General features: G+C 43.8%; 1 protein-coding gene across 4 annotated transcripts in view; it reads left to right on the forward strand.

Moving 5' to 3' along the window:
- Window positions 1-12,125: 12,125 nt before the first annotated feature.
- SMAD1 (SMAD family member 1) overlaps window positions 12,126-26,590 on the forward strand; it is a 54,987-nt gene continuing 40,522 nt past the window's right edge. For 2 of the 4 annotated variants that reach the window (XM_090287881.1, XM_090287880.1), the window contains exon 1: window positions 12,126-12,451. The gene's annotated coding sequence lies outside the window, so the exon portion shown is untranslated. Of the gene's footprint in view, window positions 12,452-13,261; window positions 13,280-13,310; window positions 13,329-26,590 lie in introns of those variants that run through there. The other 2 variants (XM_090287883.1, XM_090287884.1) reach the window with 2 other exon arrangements.

Here is a 26,590-nt window from a genome sequence, read left to right on the forward strand (position 1 = left end):
GTATTATTACTCATCAAATTACATTTAGATCTATTATGTTTTAAAATATAAATGTAATCACTGTGGCCCTCCAAGAATCCCATTAATATTTGTAGCCTACTTCGTATTGTGTATGCTAATGATAAAATAACAAATTCATTACCAATAAACATTCATGGAGAACACAATGCTTGCACATGTGCTGGAAAATGAATGAGATATAATCCTTTCCTTAAATGCTGATTGGCAAACAAACTATAAAAAGATACATAGCCACGCAGGTCAGCATATGCACCTTCCAAATACGAGGTCCAGACCTAAGCATTTCTGGAATCACCAAGGACAGGAACAATTAGGAAAGCCATCCCAGAGATGAGATTTGAATGGGCTTGAAGGATAAGTAGGACTTAAATAAGTCACAGAGGAAAAGGCCTCCTCGGGAGGAAAATGTGACATGCAGAGGCTGGAAACAAACAAACAAACAAACAAATGTGCCTGGTTTAAATGCTGTGTGGTGTCCTGATTTGTCGCCTGGACCAGCCAAAGAACGTTAGTAGGAAAACTGATGTTTACTTAACAGTCACATATGTATGTTGTTTTTCTTCATTTTGACAAAGGCACCCTGGTACCAAAAGAGGTGACTGCTAGGAGAAGCTAGGTGAGGGGGTAGAGGAACTCTGTACCACCTTTGCAGGTTTTCTGTAAATCTAAAATGCTTCCACATTAAAGTCTGCCTTTAAAAATAAGCACAGTGAAGTCACGAAGTAGTGAGGGACCAACCAAAGCTCCGAACTGGGTTAGGAAACTAGCGGTCAGTTAAGATGAACAGGTGGGCAGGCCTAGGTGGGAGAAGACTTGGAGTGCCTGGCTGAAGATTTTGGACTTGACTCTGTAGTCCATGTAGTGACGCTGAACGTAGGAGGAGGAGGAGGTGTTTGAAGGAGAAAAGAGCAGAGCTGAATCCTCCAATGGGTACTGTGTCCGCAGAGAGTCTTAAATGTCATCATCATCATTGGTTTGTATTTGCTCAACACCACTTTCCCTAAAAAGCAACACAAATAACACACTAACAATTCCCCCTTAACATTTTCTTCAGTTAATAAAAATACTAATGCTCAGTAAAACTAGTAGATGTTAGGGCGGGAGACGCAAATGATCTAATTCACTTCTCCCTCCCCAGCCCATGGGCATTCAAAAGTCATAGCCCTAGAAGCTGACCTTTCTTGATGAAAAGCTCTTGTTGGAATGGGGTGCCACTTCCACTGGACAGCCAGGGACAGTCCCTTGGAGGATGCTTCTTTATCACAGAGAATCACTTAAAACACGCTCCAAGTTATGCAGATTTGAGACAGACAGGCAACCCTAGCCTGTGTGTAGAGGTAGGTGTAGGTATGCAGAACATGCAGGCGTGTGTTTGCTGCTTAGCAACACCTACCTTTCCCCTTTTTGTGCAACAAGAGATCCCTTGCTGGGATGTCGTGAGCTGGTCCGGTGGCAGGGCAGATGCCATGTGGATTGAACCAGGCTTCATGGGGAAGACTTCCTCATGATTTTTCTGTAGCTATGGGCCACCTGGCACTGTTCTGTGCATTAGGACCAATGGCTAAGCTTGGGAGTGTGATCTAAAAGAGATGTGGCCTCAGAGCTCGGGCTGGGGAGCACTGCTGGGCTGATGGGAATAAAAGAGCTGAATCAATAGGAGGATCATAGCAACCACAAACACATTTCCTGACGTCAGAATGTGTTACCTCCTGTGGTGGAGATCCAAGCCACAGCATTAGTGAACAGGTCACACTTCCCGGCTTTCTGTCTCTTCCTGGCTTTTTGCAGCAGGACCAATGTCCTTTGAATGGAGTAAGCCCCTAGTATTCCTGCACAAGAAGGGGGGTTTAAGGGAGGCCTTGGGAAGTAAGTGGACTTCTGGCACTGAGGGCAGTGGGTGCAGTAAGCTGTATACTCGAGGCGATTGTGTTTGTACTCCAGGCTGGCAAAGAGGATCGTTCCAGGTACACTATTGACATGGATTTCTACAAAGTGAGTCATTTCTCTTATGGCATTTCTTAAAATTCCTTAAATGTGTTTTCACAACACCTGCAGTTAGCCTGACGTTTCTGGGAATGTAAGTAGCAAAGCACGCAGCCTATTTCTGAGAAAAATGGACTGTCTTTATAGGTAACGTCACGAGAGCTCTGAGGACAGGAAATCTGTGTGCGCTAGTCTGGTTCTTGACTCTCCTCGTTCCTTACGTACTAGCATGCTGCCTGTTGGATGTCACCTTGCAGGACACTTGCAGGAGTGACGGGGTTGGCCATTCCATGAAAGCAAGAGTTCTTCATTGCTTCTGGACATGTAAGAGAGCCTGATGGATGCTCAGTCAATATTTTTTGAACAAGCAAATGAATCTAGTGCATGGAGGGATATGAAGGTATCCAAACATGGCAATGTAGGAGTGAAAGTCATTATAGGATGAGGGTCATTTCTGTCCACTGAAAACACAATTAGGGAGGGAGAGGTTTCCTGGGCAAGTCTTGGAGGGAGACAGGAACACATTAATACAAATACACTGGGGAGAAAGCATGTGAGATGAAGGGCTTCACGCTAGGACCCTTTAAGCTACACTGAACCGAAGGACATTTGCTTAGTGATGGGGATACCTACAGAGAGCTTCAGGGAAGGGGAAGTAAATCTCAATTCTCTGGGCAGAATGCTGGATATTCCAGCACGTTAAAAGTGACAGGCAAAGGAGACAAGAAACCTTAAGACCTATTTCAGATTGTATATTTCCCTTCCCGGTGGGTCAGTTGGCATTGTGTAATGTGGGTGTAGGTCATACAACAGGGCCTCAGGTAACATCATTTCACTATAATGTTGATGAGAAAAAAAAAATTGATTTGAACCCTGGTTTCCTTCCCTTCACCATTGGTTTTGTGTGGATTTTCCTTTGTTTCACTTAGCATAGCCTTCACTTCTTCCCTTATGCATTTGCCATACTTAAGCAAATCTGTCAAGTCCGTGAGCATCTTTATCACCAGTGTTTTAAACTCTACATCTGTTAGGTTGGCTACCTCCTCATCTGTTAGATCACCTATCTCCTCATTGCTCAGTTCTACCGCTGGAACCTTGATCTGCTCTCTCTTTTGGGCCACACTTCTCTGTCTTCTCATCTTGACAGGCTCCTGTGTTTGCCTCTGTGTCTTAGGTAGAGCTGTTGCATCTGTTACGTTGTAAGGGGCGGAGCCTTAGGTATTCATTAGTATGGGGTGACCTGTTTCACCCTGTTGTGGCGCTGTATGTGGGGGAGGGATCTGAGAGAGAACAATGCTGCTTGCTCTGCACCTGCCCCTTTTCCAGGCACCTCTCCTACTTCCCATAAGAGACTAGTGCCCCTCTAGCTGTTGCTTAGTGATGCTTCCCACGGTGGGTGGGTTTGCGGAAGTTCTAGGACCATGGGGGCCTGTAAACAAGTAGACTCTGCTGCGGGACCAGCAGTTTCTTTCTCTGACCCAACCCCCACTGGTTTTCACAGTCAGAAGCAATGAGGCTTTATTTTCCCAGCGCTGGAGCTGTGAGCTTCGTGGTCTGGTCTGAGGCTGGGATCGCTTCCCAGGTTTCCCTCTCTACTTTTAAAATGTATGACTGCATCTTCTGCCACCAGCTAGAGCCACTGCCATGCTGTCGCTGCCACACTGCGTCCTCTCCACCCTGGCTCTGCCCCTCCTACCTGTCTGGATGAGTATTTCTTCATTATTTCTTCATTTGTTAGCCTTCCATGTATGTAGTTTGATTTTCCGGTACTTCTGGTTGTTGGGTTCGTTTTTTAGTTTTGAGGTAGTTGTAAATTTCTTCTTAGTTGTAGAGGAAGCATGTCTACCTATGTCTCCATCTTGTCCCTTGTTTTGATTAATCTTTCTTCAACTTATGTATAGTTCACATTTATTTCAATGTTTAGTATTAGAAGTGTTTTGGGTCTTTATTTAGAAGTTTGGGGATGTTTTTGTGAACAGAAGTATGCTGTGGGAACTTAGCTCTTGTTTCTATCCATCAGCTTGTGGTAAACTTGGTTTTGTTATATATTCTGTCACTTAAAGTCACAAATTCCAAGAACCTAATGAAGATGTTAAGTGAGGACTTACTATAACAGAGAATGTGGGGAAACTGCGCCCACCATACAGTGGGCAGTCAATATACATTTGGTGACAGAATTAATATTGTTCTTTGACTTTTTCCAGGACCTTCTATAGTAATCTTCTCGTCTTTTTACCTATTGTTTTCTCCCCTTTGGTTTTACACCAACCATTCCAATTTGTGGCTCTGGGGGTCAATACAACTGCAGAAACTTTGAAATGGACAAAATTTGAGTGTGAGCTCCTTAAAAACAAAATGCAGACTTTAGGGAGTTTTATTTAGGCAAAGTGGAGTATCCCTTGGTTAACTGGAAAAGAACCTGATCGCTTTGTCTCAAGTGGAAAAGTGCAACATTAGCCTTTCTTTCGAAAGATGAGCCAATTCAGGGTACATACTGACGCGGAGCGGAAGAGTCGCTCAGGAAAGCAGGATGAGGGCATTCTTGGAGAGGGGGTGACCCCTGTGACTCAAGTTCAAGGAAACTTCAGGTTCTGGCTGTCCCACTATGCTAGTGCCTGAGAATTTCTAATTTGGAGGTAAAATATGGGCAAGCCAATTTAGCCACAGATCTAAAGGCTAAATATTCCAACCTTTTTTATAGGTGATAAAGATCCTGTTTTGAGTTCTGTCTGTATGACTTCTGAGTTTGGTTCTTTGTCCCCATACTCAGGAAAGGAAGCAGGTATTATTTATTGGCCATCCTCCAAAAAATCCTGAAGAGACAGTGCTTAAACGTGGTTGCTTCAGTGGGATATCCAAGCCTGGTAGATTGATTGCTGCCTGATCATTGCTTTTATTTTCAAATAAGATTGTTCATCACAGCTGCTATAGTTGGGTAACATTAGCTAATGTATACCACACAAAGCAAGATGTTTAAAAGAAAAATCTTTTAGACACAAAAAGGATTTACTATATTTATACAATGGACTTTAAAGGTGACAAAAAAATCCTGTCATGCAAAGAAATACAAAATTAAAGGACAGTTTAATGCAAAATTTCAGTCTTTTTTTGGGGGGGGAGGTCAGTCTTATCTATTTATTATAAAAGGAAAAGGAAAATGTGAGGTACAGTATCCAACTCTAATTTATGTGAGACTTTGTTTCTGGTACTCCTTTAAAAACATTTTATATTTGACTTATTGATTTGAGAGAGGGGGGGAAAGAGAAATATCAATTTGTTGTTCCACTTATTTATGCAGTCATTGGTTGATTCTTGCTTGTGCCCTGAATGGGAATCGATCCCACAATCTTGGTGTATTGGGACGATGCTCTAAGCAACTGAGCTACCCAGCCAGAGCTTGGTGCTCATTTCTAAGTGCTCTAAATTCTATTCTGGAGGCAAAACGTCTGAGGTGAGGTCACGTTCACAAGCCCTTGAAATTTACCTTTTGGTTTCTGGCTCAGCTCCTGAAATCATTCTTCTCATTGCCACCCTTCAACCAAGGGGAAGACATTCTTTGTTTTTTCTGTGTTGTGTTTTCAAGTGCCTGTTTGTATCCATAAGAAAAACTAAAAAGACTTACCTAGGGTGTCTCCTCCTTATAAGTGAAAAACCATTGATTTCTCCTTTAACCAGAGGAAAAATGTTCCACTTTCCTCATTTTCCAAGAATAAATTTTGGAAGAAGAAATTATTTTAAAGGATTTGCTGTGCCTGAGGAAAGTTATACCTTAACTTAGAAAACCTGGGCTATCTTAGCAACAGCTTCATAGTACAGTTGCCTCTAATATAAAATGCAGAGGTTGTTTCTGTCTGCGTCTGAATCACACCAAAACAGAATATTTGTACATAAAACTTTTTTGAGTTTTTTCAACAAAAATTTATAACAGTTTATGACATACCTAACTGAATATCAAAAACAACTTGTACCTTCTCTGGGTAAATACCAAAACCTAATATAAATGAATGTGCCTAGCATCTTTAGGGAATACAGAAAGGGAGATTATTAATATGCCAAGTACTTCAAAAGATTACCTGGCTCGGTGTTCCTAAGTCTCAAGCACTATGGTCAGAGACAAATGACGTGTGGAATATCGTATGGAAAATGAAAAGCCTTCTGTGGCAGGGACTTGTTGTCACCTATCCAGTGTTCAGTGGTGTGCTTGTAAATGTTTAACAACTAGCTTTCAAAGAAAAAAAAAAAGCCTTAATTTGTGGTGTTTGCCAATTTTTGTGGTGTAAATACTCCTGCTGTGACCAATTTCAGACTACCAGTATGTTTAACAACCACCTTGTAAAAAACCTAAAAATGTAACCATCAGCTCGCACAAGCCAAAGTGGACTCTTTGGAGTACATCATGGTAGTCATCCTCCCCTTCTTTATTAGCAGGAATTCCATTTTGTTGCATTGGCAATTTTCTAGGATTAAAAACAAAAACCATGACATTTTCCAGCCATCCTTGCAAACAGGAGAGGCCATCAGACAGTGGTGAATGGTGAGAAGCAGGCAGACGTCACGGTCGATGGTGCTGGTGGCAGTGTGTTCCTTAAAGGGGCTTCAGACTCAGCTCACTCCTTTGTCCTCATCCTGTTCTTTTTCCTGCCTGGGATGCAGACATGATGACTGGAACTACAGCAGCCATTTTCTAATCAACAATGAGAGAGAAGCCACGGCAATCACTGAGAGCTTGGCCTTGACATTTTTCAGTTACCTCACCATTCCTGGAATTCCTATTTTTGATCTCTTTTCTTTTCAAGAGATAAAATTAATGCCTATTTTGCGTAAGCCACTTTCATTTAGGTTTTGTATTAAAGGTAGCCAAAGCCAGCCTTTCAACATGGGCAAGCTTGCCGGTAGATGTAGGTTTAGTGAAGAGAAATTGCTACCACAAGCAACATCGTTTAAGATTTTCTTCCCTGGGAGCTATAGAGTCATTAAAACTTTAAAAAACAGAACAGTCCACTAAATATTTTGTCATTGTGAGTGTACATAAAATATTTGACTTTGAAGGTAGAAATTGTATTCTCAAGACAGTACTATGAACATCAGTGAAAAGAATTTTGGCTACTTTTACTGAACACATACAATATACCAGCTATCACATTAAAACACTTTAGAGGCATCAGCATGCTTGCTGTGTGACCTTGGGAAAGTTACTTATCATCTTGGTGCTTCAGTGTCCTCATCTATAAAGTGACAATAATATAGCTATCATAGGGTTGTTTTTAAGGATAAAGTAGTGCTCAAAACAATGCCTGGCAAATAGTAAACAGCAAATAAGTATTGGCTATTCTTCTCGTTATTATTACTATTACTATCATTATTATTACTCCCCACCAGCCCTATTCAATAGGCACCGATATTCCTGGCAGATGAGGATAATGGCATCTATCTCACAGGGAGATTCTGAGACCAGAAAGAGAAGATGCCTCTCAAGTGTTTAGACTTTTTTTGTTATTGTGCCAGGTAAAAGCTCGGTTAGCTGTTAGCTGTTACGAGCTTGATAGGCATTATTACGAGGTTGAGACATGAGAGTACTCCAATAAGGTTCTTTTACTGTGATCTGTGCCAAAATATTGTGTCAGTGAAGGGAAAAAACTAGCTTCTTTGTGGGAGGGAAGACTAGTCATTATTCATCCATCTTTGTAATGTGCTTCTGGGGTTTCATAATGTGTAATTAATGGGTTAAGTGATGGGTGACATGTGACACGCCACAGGTATAAGCACAGTGTATGGGGTGCAACAGGAGGGAGGGAGCAGAGAAGACCTTGGGGATGAGGCTTCAGGATAGAGAAGAGATAACTCTGGAATAGGAGATCTGAAATTGGACCGGATTCTGCCACTTAGGGGTTTTTGGACCTTGGGCAAATTACTTAACTTTTCCAGATCTCATTTCCCTCATGTGTTAAAATGAGAATTTTGAGCTCAACCAACATACACATCCCAGCTTTAGCAAGTATTTTTGTTTGCTTAATATCTAGGAGATGATGTGGGGCCTTAAAGAATAGACAGAATTTTGAAAATTGGAGAGGCCAGGATCCTATACCAAGTATGGACAAAGGATACAATATTTAAATGCTTTGGGGAAACTCTTTGCAACTTTGCTGGTGTTTGTGTGGGAGTATGAAGGAGACCACGTGAAAATGTGGGTCAGAATCATACATTTGAGGGACCTTGGGTGGCAGGATCTTTCTCTGGTTACACCACTCGATTTGGTAACTACCCCAAACTGTCCCAGCTCCATAATTTCAATTTCAAGCTTCCTATTCTCAGTCTGTTCTTCAGATTTTGGGAGTTGTTCCCAACTCCAGCAATTCTTGGACCCCACAGGGACCTTCAAACCAGCGATCCCATCACCTTTCCATTGTCCTGACTCCATTGTCTTCACCCCGCCCTTACCACAGTCCCCCACAGTCATTCCTTTGCTTACACCTTCTGCCCTCTGACACTCCTTTTCTCCATCACACCCTTCTGCAAAACCCCAGCCCCGCTTAAACCCCGCTCTGCCCCCGATGGTTAAGGAGGCTGGAGAAAAACCCACAGCCATGCTGACTGGTCTTGCTCTAAATTCATGACCACTAACCTCAAACAGGCATGTGAAAGCGCTGCCAGGCAATCTGACCACATTCCAAAGTTCATTTGCTCTCCGCCTTTCTCAGAAGATGACCTCCTCCACCCTCACCACCCTCAGGCAGTATGGTCTGCGGCTATACCATCAAGAGAAGAGAAGCAGAGAAAAGGGAATGTCCCTGTGTTCCCAGCCCCGCAGCCTCCAGCCCATGTGCACCTGGGCCCACACACTCTGCCTTCCCTCCTGGGGCTGGCTCCCCGAGGCTCTTCTGTAAGTGGGTGAAGGAGAGTCAGCTCCAGGGTCCCTAGGCTTGCTCTTCCCTCTGCTTGGGAGTCTGGCCAACCTCCTCCCAGGTGAGAGAGCACTCTCCCTCTTCCTTCAGGACCTCTTGTCAGTGCTGTTTCCCCTGTCCTACAGACATTTCAACCTCCCCCATTCCCAGTCCCTCTAATCCTGCAGCGTCCATCCCGTGTACCACCACCATCTAGAGTACTTACGTACAGTCATGCACGGCTTAACGATGGGGATCCTTTCTGAGAAATGCATGCTCAGGCGATTTCATCATTGTGCAAATATCACAGAGCACAGGTACACAGATCTAGGTGCTGGAGCCTACTACACACCTAGGCTATGTGGTCTGGCCTACTGCTCCTAGGCTACAAGCCTGGATGGCACATTACTGCACAAAACCACATGACATTAAATCGAGCACAGGAGAAAAGGATGCAAGCAGGAGACTCAATAAACGTGAGATATACGAGGCTACTGCTGCAGCAAACTTTTTATTTCTTTATAAGTAGAAAGAGTACCCTCTAAGCAAATGATAGAAAGTATATCATAGTAAGTGCATAAAGCAGTAACATAGCTGTTTATTATCATTGTCAAGTATTATGGGCCGTACATGATTGTACGTGCTGCACTTGATATGACCAGCAGCGCAGCAGGTTTGTTTAAGCAGCGTCCCCCAAACCTGTGAGTAATACATTGCGCTATGACATCACAAGGCAATGGGAATTATTCGGCACCATTATAATCTTATGAGACCACCTGTTGTACTATATGCTGTCCTGTGGTGACTGAAATGGTCTTCTGGGGTACAGGTGGTACATGGTTTATTTATTCACTTTTTGTCTTCCTTGATGAAAGCAGGGATTTTTATCTGTTTGGTTTGCTTCCATATCCCCTGTGCCTTAGTGCTTGATTCATTCATTCAGCAGGTGTATGATGAGCTTCCATTATGTGCCAGACTGCTCTAGGCACTGAGAATAAGTATAGCAACGAAGAGAACAGACCCCAAATCCTGCTCTTTTTGGCTAAGGAGTTAGTGATAATTGAAACATCCATGCCCAGCACAGATATGAAATGTGTGTGTTCGGGAGGGGTATGCAGTGTGTGTGTGTGTGTGTGATAAATTTTAGACAGAGTGGCCAGGGGGGACCTCACGGAGAGACAAACATGGGAGTGAAGACCTGAGAGGGTAAGGCAGAGGGCCATGTGGACATCTGTGATAAGGGAAGAAACAGCTGGTGCAAAGGTCCTGAGGTAGCAGTGTGCCCAGGTTGTTCTGGGACTTGTGAGGAGGCCAGGGCGAGTGGAGGAAATGAGCAAGGGAGAGAGTTGGAGACCAGGGGAGAGGCATAACTAAAGGAGGGTGGGGAGAAAAGATCATGCAGGGTCTTGTACGCATTTTGAGAACTTATATTTTGAGTGAAATGGGGAGGCAAGGGAAGATTTTGTTGTTCTGATACAATGATGTTATTATACAACCCGCTTTCAAGTGTTCACAATTGTTCTAGTAACGTCCTTAAAAAAAATCTAATTTTTATTACTATTTAAAGAAATAACTAGCACAATGGAAAAAATCAAATTTCATAGCTGTGTAGTATTAATAATTATCATTTGGGGCTACAAGGATTGCACTAAGAAAGGCCATCTATTGGTTTAAAAAATTAATGGTTTTATAATGCCATTTTATAGCCTCCCCAATCCATGATCCAATAAAAGATCATATACTGCATTGAGATGTCATGCTTAAAAAAAAAGAAAAAGCTTTATTGAACTAAAATTCTCATACCACATAACTCACCCATTTAAAGCGTACAATTCAACGGCTTTTTAGTATACCCACTGAATTTTGCAACTACCATCACAAACTAATTTTACGATGTTTTCTTTACCCTCAGAAAGAAACCCCATAAACTTTAGCTATCACCACCTAACTTCCCCCATTTCCCCAAACATAGGCCACCACCATTCCTTCTGTCTCTATAGATTTGTCTAGTCTGGATATCGCATGTACAGTAAGTGGAAGCATACAATTTCTGGCGTCGTTCACTTAGTATAATGTTTTTAAGGTTTGTATAGGTAGCATGTGTCAGTATTTAATTCTTTTTTATGACTGAATAATGTTCCCTTGTATGGAGATACCACCTTCTATTTATCAAGGGAGGGTTTTGAGCAGAGCTGTGACCTGATCTGAGTGGCATTTAACAAGGCTCACTCCAGCTGTTGTTCCAAGGAGCAGAGAAGGCTGAACTATGTCAAAATGCTGCTTTTAGGAAAAATAAGACGAGGCCCAAGAATTGACCAGTAAGTGCTTGAATAGTTTTAACTAAGGAATTAGCAGAAATATTCTGATCTATAATTTATAAACGGTATTTTGTGTTACGGGATTTGTTGCATTTTCTTTGGATAATTAAACACAGAATGCAGAAATAATGAAGTAGTTAATAAGAATTTCAAATGAAATGTGAACAACGGGAGAGTACCATTAATTTACAGAGGTCTTTGATATTTTCTTTATTTGGGTGGGAGCGATTCTTGTGTTTCATATAAAATTTATTCCTCAGAATAATTCTTTGTCTCTAAACATATCTCATCATTATGGTAATTATCCAAGATTTCATGCCATCTTCCAGAGAGCTGGCCACGAGAAAAATTAATTCTTAACAAAAAGGTAATTTTCAGTGTCTATGCAGACCAGGTATTTGTTTTTTGGGGGGAGGGGTGTCATCTAGTAAGATTGTGGAAATTGGATCAAAAATTTAGAATGCTATTGTGGCATCTGTCATTGGTGCAACGAGGTTACCTGCTGGAATCATTAGATCCCGAATTGGCCCAGAACACATGTATTGATTCAGGATTTAGTATAAGCACATGCAATAGTTACTAGGCTAACCGATTCTGGGTCCGTGAAACTTCTGGGGCTTGCAAATCATTGCGGGGTAGGTGAGAGACAATGAAAACTAGACATAAATAGGCGACTCTGGAAAGGTAATTGTCATCATGCACTGCGTTTATAGTACGTTCTGGTGGGCGCGGTGGACGTGCGGATGAGCATTTCAAAAATAAACCCTGACAGAGAACTTCACTTGCAGATACTGCGCCAAGTCCGCTCACCAGGACTGGAGAAGGCAGGGGGAGGGAGGTCCCAGGGCGCGGAGCATTTTTTTCCCTTTGGAATCAGTAGGGCGGGCCTCGCCTGGGGCGGAGGGGACAGGATTTAAGATCGCTGGCCGCGCAGCAGCGGCGGAGACGGCGTGCGGGTGCGCGTGTGAGCAGCGAGCAGGCGGGCGGGTACGCCGGGTATTGGCAGCGGACGAGTGGAGGCTGGGCGGCTCCGACTCCCTGACGCCAGCGCGACCAGATCAATCCAGGCTCCGGGAGCGAGCAGGCAGGCGGGAGGAGGAAGGAGAGGCCGAGCGGCTCAGTCCGGGCCGAAGCGCGGGGAAGGAGCCTGCGAGCGCAGCGCAGCGCCCAGCCGCCCGGACCGCGGACCAGGCGCCCCACTTTCCCGGCCACTCGTGCGCCCGCGCGGACAGGCTTGCCGCCAACCGGGTAAAACGAAACAGACCCGAACCCAACTTTCTCCTCTGCCGGGTCCCCGCTGTCTCCCCTCAGCGCCCTGGATTTTCTAGCGCCGCCGCCGCTTGAGCCGGGGCGGGCGCGGGCCCGCAAGGCTGCCGCGGTCCCCGGGGTCGGGGTCGGGCTCGAGTCGCGGTGGGGAAGGGGGGCTCTTTCCCGCGTGGGGCGGATCGGGGACCCCCCCTCCTCCCCATGATGGCGCCTCCCGGCCGCTCGGAGGAACGAACCTGCCACCTTCTCCGCTCGCCCCAACCAGCTGGGCAGGGCTCGACCGGGATTCCCCTCGCGTCTTTGTTGGGTCTGCGGTGGGGAAGCCGCGTTCCTCCGCCTGCGGCTCGCCCCCAGCGCTACCCCAGCGGGACCTCCCCGGCCCTCTCCCTTTCTGCCTGCGCCCCGTTTCTCTTTCCCTTTCTGCAGCCTGGCCGAGGCCCGTCCGTGCGGCCCGCGGGCCCATTGTGTCCCGCGCTGGCCCGGGCCACCCTTGCGGGAGCCGGAGTGCCACCGGCCGTCGGCGCTGCCCTTTACGCGCTGGGAGCCGATCTCGCACTTGGGGGGACACCCGTTGCCCCGGGCCCCTCTGCCTCCCGGGCAGGTTTCCTTCTTTGCCCCAACGAGCCTCTTGGGTGGAGGTCAAGGAAAGTTCGTACCGAAATTCCCTCTTAATTTATTCAAAGATTTGGCGGCGGCGGCTGCGCGTATTTTTTTTTTTTTTTCTCTTCCGCCTACACCCCTCTGCGCCTCCAAGTGTCGTCTCATTCCTTTCCCTTGACCGGATTCGATTGCCTCACTGCAAGTGTATTTGTGAGTTCCCTGTTGAACAACTGCTCCTTTACTCCGCTCCCTGGCTTCGGTAGGGTTTCTCGGGGTTGTTTCTGTAGAAGTTGGGGGTGGTGGGTGTGAGACAGAGAAAGAGATGTGGGCTTGTTTTTCTAGTTGCTTAATAAATATGAAGGCTTAAAGGGAGTGCGCTTCCTTGATGTCCTTAGGAAGGGAGGAGGGACGGATGCCTGCCGGATCTCACAACGGCAGTAGCTGCGGCTTCTGTTTATTTGGAGGCGCGTACGATTTTTAAATACGCTACGCGGTGCGAGATAACCGGGAGGGCGCTTCCCTTCCGAAAACGAGGTGGGTCGGGGAACCATCTCCCGGGAAAGCATCGTTTTCTAGAGCGTTGTGACACCCGGCCTTTTTCGTCCTCCGGGGGGGTCTCTGCTTCCCACTGTATCGGAAGTTTCCAAGTAGGTGGAATGGTTCAGAAGTTGCACGGTTTCTGGATGTTTCCTGTTCTGACAAATGCCTTTATTTCGGAACGTTTCTTGCTCTTCCAGCCGGCCCGTCGTGGGTAACATGCCTGCATTCGAGAACACAATGAGAAAACTGTTTTCTGCCTATGTTGATTTTTCACCTTGTTGATGATAACCATTTTTACGTTTTATTGAAGGTAGAGGAGCTGTATTCGAACCACTATTGAAAAAGAACAGAGGCGGAAGCAGTGTTTACTGCCCCAGCATTTTCAATTAGTGTAAATATTGTGCATCAATGTTACTGTTATGTAGGTGCCGGGCTTCAATATGCTGTACTGATTTAAGTGTTTGCCCCCCCCCCCTTTCCCATTTGCAGTTATTTGATATTTCTGTGCAGGTGGTGTGCATTTGTGTGATGCTGCAATTCTTAGGAAACTGTAACCAGGGTCGCGAGAGATGATTTTCTAGAGGTGGGTGATGCCAGAGCCTCCGGGGATCCAGGCTGGATCGGGTTTCTTCTGAGGGTCGGGATATGTCCTTGCTTTAGTTTTGACCCCTCCAACCATAGGTATGTAACCAAATCCATTTTTCCTTTTTGCATTATCCTTTGGTTTTATACCCTTGAAGAGCTGATGACCTTTGCATTAGAGAAATGACCGTTTTAGGCAATTAAAAATGTGTTAACCTTTTACACCTATTGAAATTTAATGTTTTTTTTTTCTAAGTTCATTAAAGCAGCAAGCAGAAGTAAGTCTCATTTTCCCAAATACATGTATTCAGAACTAAATTTCAGATTGTAATTTTGATTTCTAGCAATTCTGGGTTAAAGATAAAACTTAGTAACTTGGTTTGATTGGAAAAAGAATGAACTTGAGTGTAATTAGACGGGTATATTTAAGCTGCAGTCGCCTACATAATCAGGGCCAAGTTGTGTGTGTATAAAAGATCTCATTTGTGTAGTCTTACAAGACTAATGGAGGCATCATTGAAGCTTTATAAATAATGTAAGTTGTGTATAATGTAGAGTCTCCAGAGGCAGCAGAGAAAGCATTATTACCAGCCTTTTCAACCTGCTTGAGATCTTAAATTGATTTACAGCACTGAACTGGCGCAAAATGATACATCAGGATGACATGGGGTCAGCCTGTAAAAGTCTATGATGTCAGCCTATTAGTTCAGTCATCATAATTAAACCATATTACAGGGGCAGCTAAGCAAGAGTCTGGCATTATTCCTCAGATATGGGTGGTACAGAGATTTTGTTTATAGTGGAAAGGCTGAACTGGCCAGGAATACTGCTGGTGTTTTTGAAGGCTTACAGAACTCTGAATTTTTGAAAAAAATTGAAGATAAATGCACGGGTGTTCAGTCTGCGTGTTAAAGTAGCTTTCCATTTGGTGGTGAAGAAACAGATGCTTTGGAAGTGCCGATTAGGACCTTTGCAGCTCTGAGCCCTGTACCGAATCATGCTTCGTGTGCACTTCAATTTAACTTGGCCTTTGGGACCTTCTAAAATATCAGAGGACCACATACTTCTTATCTCTGATCCTTTTATTAGCACTGAATTGCCCTGTATTGATATATCAGCTGACATGTTAGTGTTTTAACTAGTCATAGTAACCAGGTCTCCACTGAAAACAAAGATAATTGAATTGAACACAAGAGCAATTCAGGAAAAGACCCGAGTGTTTTACTGAGATTTCTGGCAACCCCTGTTCACTTCATGGGTTGTCTTGTCCAATAAGGGAGCCTTAGCCACAAGTGGGTATTTAAGTTAAAATTAATAAAAATTAAATGAAAATAAAAACCCCATCTTCTCACTAACACTGGTCACACCTCAAGTGCTCGGTGGCCACGTGTGGCCTGTGGCTGCCATGTTGGATAGCACTGTATAGCGTATCCCGGTAGCAGGCTCCATTAGACATGCTGTTCTGGGATTTTCTTTCTCTTCTTCCTCCTTTTCTGCTCATCTTGCAGCAACTTCTCTGCTTGATCCCTCTACTGATGGGTTTGTGAGGTCAAAAAGAGAGATTTCAGTTGTTGCTGCTTGTTGAGATGTGCTGGCTGAAGCTATGGGGTAAAATGAGGTTCTCATTTGATGTAGAGAAATAATTAGAGCTCATTTTTTCTGTTTCATTGTTTTGAATTTTTATTTATTTTTATCCTCACCTTTTTATTTTTTACTGATTTACAGAGGGGAAGGAGGGAGAGGGAGAGAAACATCGCTGTGGGAGACAGTGCTCCCCAACCTCACACTGGAGCTCCAAACTACTGAGCCACACAGGCCAGGGCTGTTGCCCTGTTTTTAATACTGTGGTCTTCATTTAAGCCTCAGAACTTTTCTAAGTGCTGCTGTTAAGTCACATTTTACAAGTAAAGAAACTGAGGTCAGAATGCTTCACTGTCTTGCCTTTGGCTACGTAGCTAGTGGTTAGGGTAAGAGTCTTACTTATAACTATATATGTATTTATATTTATGCATATACAAATATATATACTTGCATAGGATACTCAGTCGTTGTTCTGCTGGACTTTATTATTCCAGTATAGACATGACTTTGCTTTTATTTTGTAGGCCTTTAGACAAATTTTGTGCTGATGTGCTTTTCTTGGTGCTCTCCATTTAAGTGTTTGCAAGAAAGGACACAGAATATTAATTTGTATGGAAGCAGCACGTAATTGGAAGAATAAACTTGATGTAAAACTCATGCATTTCAAAGCCAAACTAGTTTTATCTCTGCCTTTCTGGATAATTCCTGCTATTTACCCCATGGCGTTTTTCTTATATAGCCACAAGCTGATGGTACTGAAGAAGAAAGTTCTAGGAGTTCAGTTTATCTCATCAAATTTTTCTTCTCTGAGCTGGTAAACACTGCACCTTGAGATAAGAACAGTTCATTGCAAATTCCTTCAATTTTTTTTTTCCCCCCTGCGGGTGGGGCTCAGTGGACTGAATGCTGGCCTGGGAACCAGAGGGTTGCTGTTCGATTCCCAACCAAGGCACATGCCTGGGGTGCGGGCTGCGTCCCCAGTTGGGGGCGCGCAAGAGGCAACCGATCTGTTTCTCTAGCATGTCGATGTTTCTCTCCCTCGTTTTCTCACTTCCTTTCCCTCTCCTTAAAAATAAATAATGAAAAATATGTATATATATATTTTTACATTTAATGTCTACTTTCGTATGGCCTTACAGTTCAGTTGTTCATAATTATTTTTTTTTAATACGGGCTGTTTAAGAATCTTAACGAAATCAGGGGTCCTATACCTTCTTACTCCCGCCCTCCAATCCAAAAATGCTTCTGTGCCCTGGTAAGGTTGTGTGTACACTGAAGTACACACTTTGCGTGATATTTCAGGTGAAGGACCTCATCGGTCTGCCTTGCCAAGTCCGTTCATAAGCATTCAGGTTTGTAATTTCCTTTACAGAGATTAGAGCTATTTAGTGTTAAAAACGGCTTTGAGGATTTTCTAATCCAGTCGGTTTCTATCAAGTGGAGCAATCTGAGGCCCAGAGAAGATAGCTGGATCTCCTGAAAGTCCCCCATGTTGCGATCACCATAGGGAAAGCCAGAAACTGGTCGCTCTTCTGGTACTTAAGTTCTCATTTGTTTGTTTGTTCTTTCTTGCCACGCTGCTGAAGCTTGGTTCTGAGCACATCCAGTGTACTGTAATTTGGGGAGGGGAGAAATGAAGAACTTTTGGGGGTATGATACTGACTTTTTGTGCCTAACATTGTTTATACTGGGTAGGAATCAAATCTGACAACCTCAACGTTATGTTTGATTTTTTTTTTCATTTTAGATATGGAAAAGTTCTATGTCCACTTTAGTCAGTGGGACCTTACCAGAAGATAAATGGGTGATTCAAGATTGTACGAAGTTCAAATAAAGTCAGACAGTTCTATATGACTCTCCTGTCCTGACTTTCAGAAACAAATCATATCTTTAACCAAAAGCTTAAGTTTCGGGGTATTTAGGGAAAGGGCTGTGGAGTACTAGGGAGAGAATTGGAAAGGTCTGAGGAAAAAAAGGATAATTTAAATATAAAAAGGTAGAAAGTTTGATACTAAAGTATAAAACGCATTGAGGCTGCTTAAGTGTTCTCTGTAATATAGAAGTATATGTGGTTTTTCTTTTTCTGTTTGTTTTTAATTATTACTGGCTTACTGTAAAGGATGCAACTTGGGAACAGTCAGATGGAAGAGAGGCGCAGGGCAAGGTCTGGAGCAGGGCTGCAAGCTTCCCCGCCCTCTCCCAGCACGTCTGTTACCACACCTGCGTGTCTTCAATGACCTGGGCGCCCTGCTTTTACTTTCTGCTACCCACGTCCACAGGGTGTGCTTTGATAACAGATGGAGGCATCTCCTTTATTGCCCACCCTGAAAGCGCATACAGTCCTACGTCATGTTTGGGAAGAGGAAGAGAGAGTAGTTTAGCTTTTGATTCAAAAGTATATTTATATACATTATTTTAATGTTTTAGTTGTAGTATCCCCTTAATTTTAGGGCAGCGGTACTATATATTTTTTTTCCTATAATCTCAGATAGTGTATAGTTACTCAAACTATTCATTCATTTACCTCCCTTGTCTGTCTTGCGGTTTCTTATGCAAAGTGGAAGTATTTCAGAATTCGGTTGCTTTTTTCTTTCAAGAAAAAAGGAAACTAATTATTTTAAGTATTATATTTAGGCACAAAGTTAAATTATTTAGTTAGCTAAATGCATGATCTTTTGTTTAGATTGGAAGGAAATGTGTCATTTTAATGGAAAAGAAATTTTAAAAGTGCTCTTCATAATTTTGATGCAGTATTCCATAAGGATATGCTTCATTACTCATTGATTATTTGTTAGTTCGGAGCAACTCAGTCCTTGGTGAGAAGACACAAAAATGAAAAATTAAACGCACCATGGCCGGGTAGCTCAGTTGGTTGGACCATCGTCCTCTACACCAGCAGGCTGCTGTTTGATCCTGTCCGGGCACATTCCGGAGGCAGCCATCCCTGTTTTCCTCTCACATCAATGTTTCTCTCTGTCTCTTTCTCTCTCCCTCCCTCCCTCCGTTCCTCCCTCCCTTCCTTTTCCTCTTTCTCTCTCTCTCTCCCTCTCCCTTCCTTTCTAAAATCAGTTTAAAAAACATATTCTCAGGTGAGGATTTTAAAAAGTAGATAAATTAAAAATAAATGTAGCAACATTGCCAGAGCCGTTGCAAGGTGACCTAGGAGTAAGTTGCACAGACAGCTCACGTGAGGACCGCTGTGGCGCGGGAGGACACGCTAGGGCATGGCAGACGCTGGAGGTAACGTCAGAGTTGGGGCTCGGAGCCGCTCTGTCCGGCGGAACTGTCTGCAGTGGTGGCACTGTTCTGTGTTTGCGCTGTCCAACACTACGGCCATGGCCACACGTGGGTGGGTACTGAGCGCTGAAAATGTGGCTAGTGCCACCGAGAACTACGTGTTACATTTCGGTTCGTTTATGTTTCAATAGCCACGTGTGGCTAGCATAGATGACAATAGAGGCTGCTGAGCAGCCCTACCTTACCACAGGAGGCATTCCTGATGGGGCCCAGGGTGGTGAGGTGGGAGAGAGATTCAGAAACATTAAATCGGGGTGACCGTTTTGGGGGTCTTAAGAGTGCCAGAATAAGGATGCGGTGAAAGTCCCTGAAGGTGTTGGAACATGCAGTTTGGATTGGATGGGGTAGAGTCCATATGTCGGGAAATGATAAGAAAGCTATTTGATTTATCTGTCTTACGAGGTGGGTTTTGTGAGTAAAAATACACTTGCTGGTTGTTTGGCTATAGAGTAATGGGAGAGAGAGGAGGCAGAGGCTATTCTTAAGTTTCCAACCTGAGTGGCTGGAAAAGTAATCAAGCTTTTACTTAAGAATAGGGAAGAACACCTTGTAGAAGGAAGAAAGTCTATGTGAATGATGAATTAGAATTGATGGGTTAAATTTTAGGTGGGGTATCTAGGCGGTCTTCTACAGGCAGGTTGGAGATGCAAACCTAACAGGAGCTTAGAGAAGGGCTCAGAGCTTTAAGTAGATTCCCAGCCATGATTGACTTTGGAAATGATGGTTGAACTTCTAAGAATGGTGGGTATTTTGAGAGAATCCTGAACAGAGGAACAAAGAACTGGCAGGCTGATTCTTCCATTGAAATCCACGATGAGGAATTAGGAGAAGGGAGTGGTATGTTTGAAGTGGACAAAAGAAGGAACTGGAAGAAAGGTGTGCGGTCACAGGAGCGGCTACCCCAGGAAGCCAAGAGAACAGAGGTGCCAGGACTAGTGCAGAAGGGCCGTCCCTGTATGGTTCATGGTGAGGGAGCACAGGCGGGGTCGTCAAGTGACTGCTATTGAGGCAGAGAGACTTGGTGTACTAAGGAGTAAGAACTAGATTCTTCAGATTCCCTCATAACTTAGCTTAAAATAGATGAGACCTCTTGCTAAAATATGAAGGTCAAAGGAAAGAAGTTAATGGACAGAAAACAGATTGGTGGAGTTGGTGATCCTGAGCACCGATGATGAACTATTAGCCATGCAGAGCGGGAGAGTTGGTCCTGACCACTGATGATGAACTATTAGCCACGCAGAGTGGGAGAGTTGCCTGAAAAAGAAGCAGGATACGGGGCTCAGAGAGGAAAGCAGGTGGCAGAGCCCATGCCAGCGTGTGCTGGTTTTCCCGGTAGGGTAGGGGCAGGTCCCTTCATTGGGATGGGGAGGTGGGGGAGTCAGCACATGGTATTGGGAGATTAGAATAATGGAGAAGTTTTGGAAGGAGCATTGGAGAATTCAAAGTCTAAACAGTAGGGGGAAACCTGGGATGAAGTTTGATGTGGGTGCAGAGAAGACTAGGGCGTTGTTGCTTCCAGTATAACTTGGTGACTTGATAATAAGATTGGAGGGAAATGTTGGTAGAGATTATTCTGGCCTAGGGATAGCTAATCGGTTAAGAAATGAGGCTCTAGAATCTGGATGTTTGGGTTTGAGTCCAAGCCCCCAACATTTAACTTGCTTTTTATAACTCTGGGAAAGCTACCGACCATTAATATTTGTATTTCAGTTTTCCTTATCTGAAAAAAAGAAAGGTAACAGTACTAGCCTCACGATTGATGGCAAATGAAATGAGTTATACTTTAATATTTCACCTAATCTAAGAGGCTGCCAATCGTGAGACATTATTTCATGCACTACTGGCAATTAGACATGCCATGCCATTGATTATAAGTTTCCTGGTTTCGGAGGTGAAAATGGGAGGTGCACCTTCCAGTCACTGAAATACCAGTGACCCAGAGGACGTAGCCTGGGAGCTGGCCTGCAAGAAGCACTCAGAAAACGTTAGCTATTTATAAAAATCAATGGGATTGTAGAGTCTAGAATGTTAATGAGAGAGTATCGAAGCCAGTCTAGATAAGGGGTCACAGGTTACAAGAAGTCTAATGGACTAAATGAATTGGGAAGAGTTAAGCAATGGGGATGCCGGTAATGACATTGTGAAATACCAACTTTGGGAATTTGTAGATGGAGCATTTCCCTGACATTGTGGATGAAGGTTTTTAAGAAAAGCATGGAAATGGAACTAAGAGAAGAATGCCTGTTAATGCTTAAAACTTATCGAAACTGCCCAGAGAAGTGATTTGCAACCTTTTTCATTTCGTGGCATGCACAAGCTAATTACTAAAATTTTGATCTGACAGAAAATAGGTATAATTTTGATAGACACTGGTTGGGTATTGTTGCATTGGCTGTTGTAATTTTTTATTTGGCAATAGAGGGAAAGGAAGTCGGTGCCCCTGACTAATTTAGTCAGATATTGCATGTTTTAAAAATGATTGTGGCACACTGGTTGAAAATCACTGGCCTAGAGCTTTCAAAATAAGTATTCTGAATTTATCAATGACTTCTTATAGCATTCATTAGTGTTAAACTTGTTTTTTTTTTTCATTAGAGTAATATATATTCACAGAGATTCTGGCATGGAATTTTGTCATAGTATCAGAAGGAAAGGGGGGTTGATTTGTGCCATTCCAGGGGGTGGGGAGGTATTCACAGCCAGCCCCTTCTAAACAGGGCTCCCGACGCAGAACCCAGAAAGGAAAAACTTGTAGATTTGACAGCATTTATGTGGCCGCAAATGACCAAGTACCACTCACACCATCTTTCAGGTAACAAATTTGCAGCAAGTTACTATTCTTGGTAAGAAGTTTTTAAAGTGAATAGGGAACACTGTTGCTCTAGAAAAATTGGTCAAGGACAGGCATGCGCAGTTTCACAAACAGACCAGATGCAAACTACGAATGACCCTAAAAATGTCCTGCCATGTCCTGGATCAGACTCTTCAGTGGAATGGGGATGAGTTCTTCTCCTTTCCTTTCTTGTGTTCCTTTTTGTGGACTCGAATCAGTCTGAGAAAACTGGGCCTTTCTCATGGGAGGAAAGGAAACCAAAATTTCCCTGCCTCCTAAGAGAAGCTGGCGTTCCTGGGAGGTTCACTTCAGGGGCCATCAGTTCTATGCAGCTTCTTGGTTAACTGGCACAAATGAGGAGTCTCGAAGGCTCCAGTGGTCAGGGGAGCAGATGGAAACGGGCCTTGTCTTCTCCTTCCTGAGTCGCAGTGTTGGAGTTTCTTTATCGTGACATTTTCTTATTCACATGAGACACAGTGATGGTCTTGGAATATGAATTTGATGATTCAGTTGGACTACTTTATAAGGTGTTAAAGCGAGAAAAGTTCTCCCATGTAGTAAAACCTCTTATAAAGTGAGAAAAATTTAAAGAGGCACCAACCTTTAATTTGCTAGGTTTTCTCTTATGAATAATGGTTAGGGTTCTGTGTGTATAAAAGGCTTTATAGCCCTGGCTGGTGTGGCTCAGTTGGTTGGAGCATCGTCCTTGTAAACCTGAAGGTCGTAGGTTCAATTTCTGGTCAGGGCATGTGCCTAGGTTGTGGGTTCGTCCTGCCCAGTTGGGGCACATCCAAGAGGCAACCAACTGATGTCTCTCTCTCCCGCCCCCCGTCCCCCTCTACCCCCCCCCGTCCCCCCCCCCCCCCCGTCTCTCTCTCTCCCCTCCCTCCCTTCCTTGTCCTCTTAAAATCAATAAGCATGTCCTCAGGTGAGGATAAAAAAATAAAAAGGCTTTACATGTGCTGCCATTAAACAATCTGCTGGTTATTGGTGGCATCCTTACCTACGTACACTCAGTGTTTCCTCAGCAGTAAGTGAAGTCTTGCCTAGCCACTAGACAGAATCAAGTTTGTCAGCATCGTCTGCCTCACCATCTTACTTCTTTTAAATGATCTGTAAATATTTCAGAGTTGAGGGGGGAGGGCTTTTCCGTCTCCCCTACAGGCTCAGCACCTGGCCTGTGACTACCACCCCCCATTCTTAAGTTCTTTCTCAGTGACTCACTGGAGTAGGGACCCTGTACCGGGATGCCTTGGTCAGCCCTGCCCCGCAGGCTCTTTAAGTTGAGCTGGAGAGAGAAGGTGAACATTGGAACATTGTATCAGAGAGAGTAGCTTTTCCTGAAAGGTATAGGATGATGCAGGGAGTGTTGCTTTAGAAGTTACACATTTTAGCCTATGAAAGCCCAGGACAGGGGCTCCTGGGGGCTTGCCTCCCCCAGCACAGCTTCCTGTTTTGCTTGTTGCCTGTCCGCTGGCTTTGCTGTCTGGCATAATTAATAACAACCTCTTTATTTTCCCTGTGCTCATGTTTGTGTGCTCAGGACTTCTTTTTGGTTTGTTCAAGCTTGAGGGAATGTTTGAGTGGTTTAAAATGTTCTTCTGTTAACTGGGAACGAAATTAACTTATTTAAATGATTGGCACCCAAGCTCCATTTGCAACATGGGTTTGCTTTTTATTTATTTATTTATCCCGATTTTTTAACCCTCACCCAAGGATATGTTTATTGATTTTTAGAGAGAGAAGATGGAGGTAGGGAAGGGTGAGGGGAGAGAAACATCATCCCCAGGGTGGCCCTGACAAGCTCCTTAACCTTTCTGCACTTCAGTTCCATCATCTCTGAACCAGCCTTTACCATATAGGGTTGTTGGAAGGATGAAGAGAGCTCCTAGGTGTAAATGGCCCAGAAGGGAGCCTGGTGCTTCGTGGTGGTGGTGCTGGTGGTGATATTTGATGCTTAGCCCTTGAGTTGCATTGAAAACTGATGGAGACACCAAGAGTTGTGTGATGTCTTCCGTAGAAACACCTGCATGGCTACTCTGCCTTTGAAGTTGGGGGTGATGGTGATGTGGGAGTTTATTGAGTTCTTAAACCCGAGTGTTTCAGGCGTTCTGTAAAGGCTTTTTGCTTGTGAACTTTGAGAGGAAGATGGGGTGATTTATATGATAAGATGTGTTTGCAAGTTTTATACTATAATAAAACCACTGTAGTTAACTGTCATCCACGTATAGATTTTCTACAGAAATATTTGAGTCTTGAACAAGTATTTTTTTAGAATTTACTGTGTCCTTGGAGTATATCATAGTTTTATGATCAGTGTAAGCAAAACTGTGGTAAGGAATCCAGAAAAAGCTTTCTCTGATAAAGCAAAATATATACCGAAAGCAATGGCTAATTTTATGAAGGCTGCTTTGGGTTATCCATCCCATCATTCACGCCCATGGGTTCCACTGGCTGGTAGTGGAACTCATTTGGATTTCCACTGCACAGTGGGTATCACAACACAAAGCCCGGGACAGTGGGAGGTGTAGTTGTGGCAAGAAAGTGGCACGGGGTGTTGGCCGCTCTCCCTTGCACGTATGTTTCTTCTGAAGTGGCCTGAACACGGCATGTGGCTCTTAATCACTGTCAGCCTCATACTGGGGTTCTTCTGTCCCTCCCCACACCCTTTTTATACCTGTGATCTGGGCAGTGCTGGGGGGTGGATCTTACTCACTCTCTTTCCACTGCACCTTTATGTTGGTGGTAGGCACTTAAAGAATTGTTGAATTAAATAGCGAATTAGTGGAGACTAAAGCTGTCTTAGGAGCTGAACTGTGTGTAAGGAGGACCTGGGCTCTGAAGCCTGCTAAGAGCGCCCTGTTAGGGTTTTCCATTCTGATTGATCTCCTAAGTTGCTGTGGGGCGGGTGAACGGAAAGGCGGATGGAACTGCCCTGCACGCGTGATCAGAAGCAGCGAAGGCAGGATTTATGGGGCAGGTCTCACCTGATGATGGAGGTGATGCTCGCTTGTACCCAACATTATTTTTCTCACCCGGTGAAAGATGTGGCCTTTGCTGCTTCTCGCTCTTGCTGGAGAGGGTGCTCAGAGTTCTGGAAGAGGGCTTCTGCGCTTCGGCCAAGTGAACGTGTGGAGTCCAGCCCCATGTTTGGCAGATTGAAAACAGGATGTCATTGATTGTCATGTGGAGGAGAGTGAAATCTGGCTGATCTCCATGTTTGTTTCAGTGATTGTGTAAACTTTGGGTTTTAGAAGTTATTTTATATTTCTAAGTAACGGATTTATGTACTGGGAAAGGGACAGGACCAAACTGCTCTCGAGTTACTTGAATAGAACAAGACACCTTTTGGGTACGATTCACGCACTGAAAAATTGGAAGGAAATTTAAATTGTTAATGGAAAGGGGCCTAGAGGACTAGAATGGGAAGGAAACTTACCTTTTGTTACATTATGGCATTTTGTAAAATTGAATTTTATTCATTGTTTAATAAAAAAGTATATTCCCACCCATATCATATTCACCCAGAATTAGGTCATGTATTCCAACCCTGTATACGGAAATAAATTTTTCTGAAAGTTCAGGTTCAGTGATATTCCATTCTGTACAGAAACACTTTCAATTATTATATTTTTTATAAAAAGATAAGTCTTGCTATCTCTTAGTCATAATACTGTCTTCCAAGGCCATGTAGACGAAATCTCTTTATTTTTGTTATTGGGGTTTAAAATCGAAAACAGTAATTGATTATTTTTAAAAAATGGGTCTGCTGTCTTGCACTCCCCTCCGGCTGGCTCACTCTTAACAGTAACCACTACCTCCGTTTTATTTCCTTCCAGGCCTTTAAAAGATGCACATGTATTTATTGTACACGTACAGGTTTTGTTTCTGTTTGTGTTTTAGAAATGCGATTGCAGTCTATATATTCTGCAATTTAAAGAAACTGAACAATTATGGCATGGTTTTCTTTCTGTGTTAGACATGAAAGTCTATTTTTTCTTTTGTAACAGTTACATCACTGTCGGATGTACCGTAATTTATTTAATCATTCCCTTATTGTTAGACATCTGGGTTATCTGGCACGTGAATAATCGTGAGCATAGATGAAGCTGATCTGAGGGCGCTGCTTCCCTGGAGCTCTCTGAGGTCCTGGCTGCTTTCTCTTCTAACCCACCCTAGGGCTGGAGGTGTGGGCATCCTCTTCATTGTCATGTCAACCCTGGTAACCTCCATGAAGACACCCAGCTTTGAATATTGGTCAGCTGTACCAGTCACTTCCCTTCACTTCCTGCCTCGCTCTCCCTCATTCCCACAAGATTTTAGCTTCTGGTCTCTGTTCTCTCCATGCTGCTCCTGTGATTGTTCTTGACCTTTGATCCCCCTGCTAACATACTCCGTCTCCTAGTTCCCATAATATGGGGTTTTTCATTTTTGAAAATTGAACAGATTTCTCCAGGATTATGGTTAGGTATCTTCTTTATTGACATAGGCAGGGAAGTATTTGTTCATGGCTCTGCCTTCAGAATGTATCATCCAGAATCTGACCCCTTCTGCCACACTGATCCAAACCTTTATCTTCTCCAACGGGAACAATTGCTGTAGCTTCCTGACTGGTCTTCCTAGTGCTTCTTCCTTCCATCCTTTCCATCTGTTCTCAACCCAGCAAGCCCTTGTAGTCCTGCTCACTC

Source organism: Furipterus horrens, unplaced genomic scaffold, assembly GCF_987537825.1.
Source record: "Furipterus horrens unplaced genomic scaffold, mFurHor1.1.pri manual_scaffold_10, whole genome shotgun sequence".
Taxonomy (NCBI): domain Eukaryota; kingdom Metazoa; phylum Chordata; class Mammalia; order Chiroptera; family Furipteridae; genus Furipterus; species Furipterus horrens.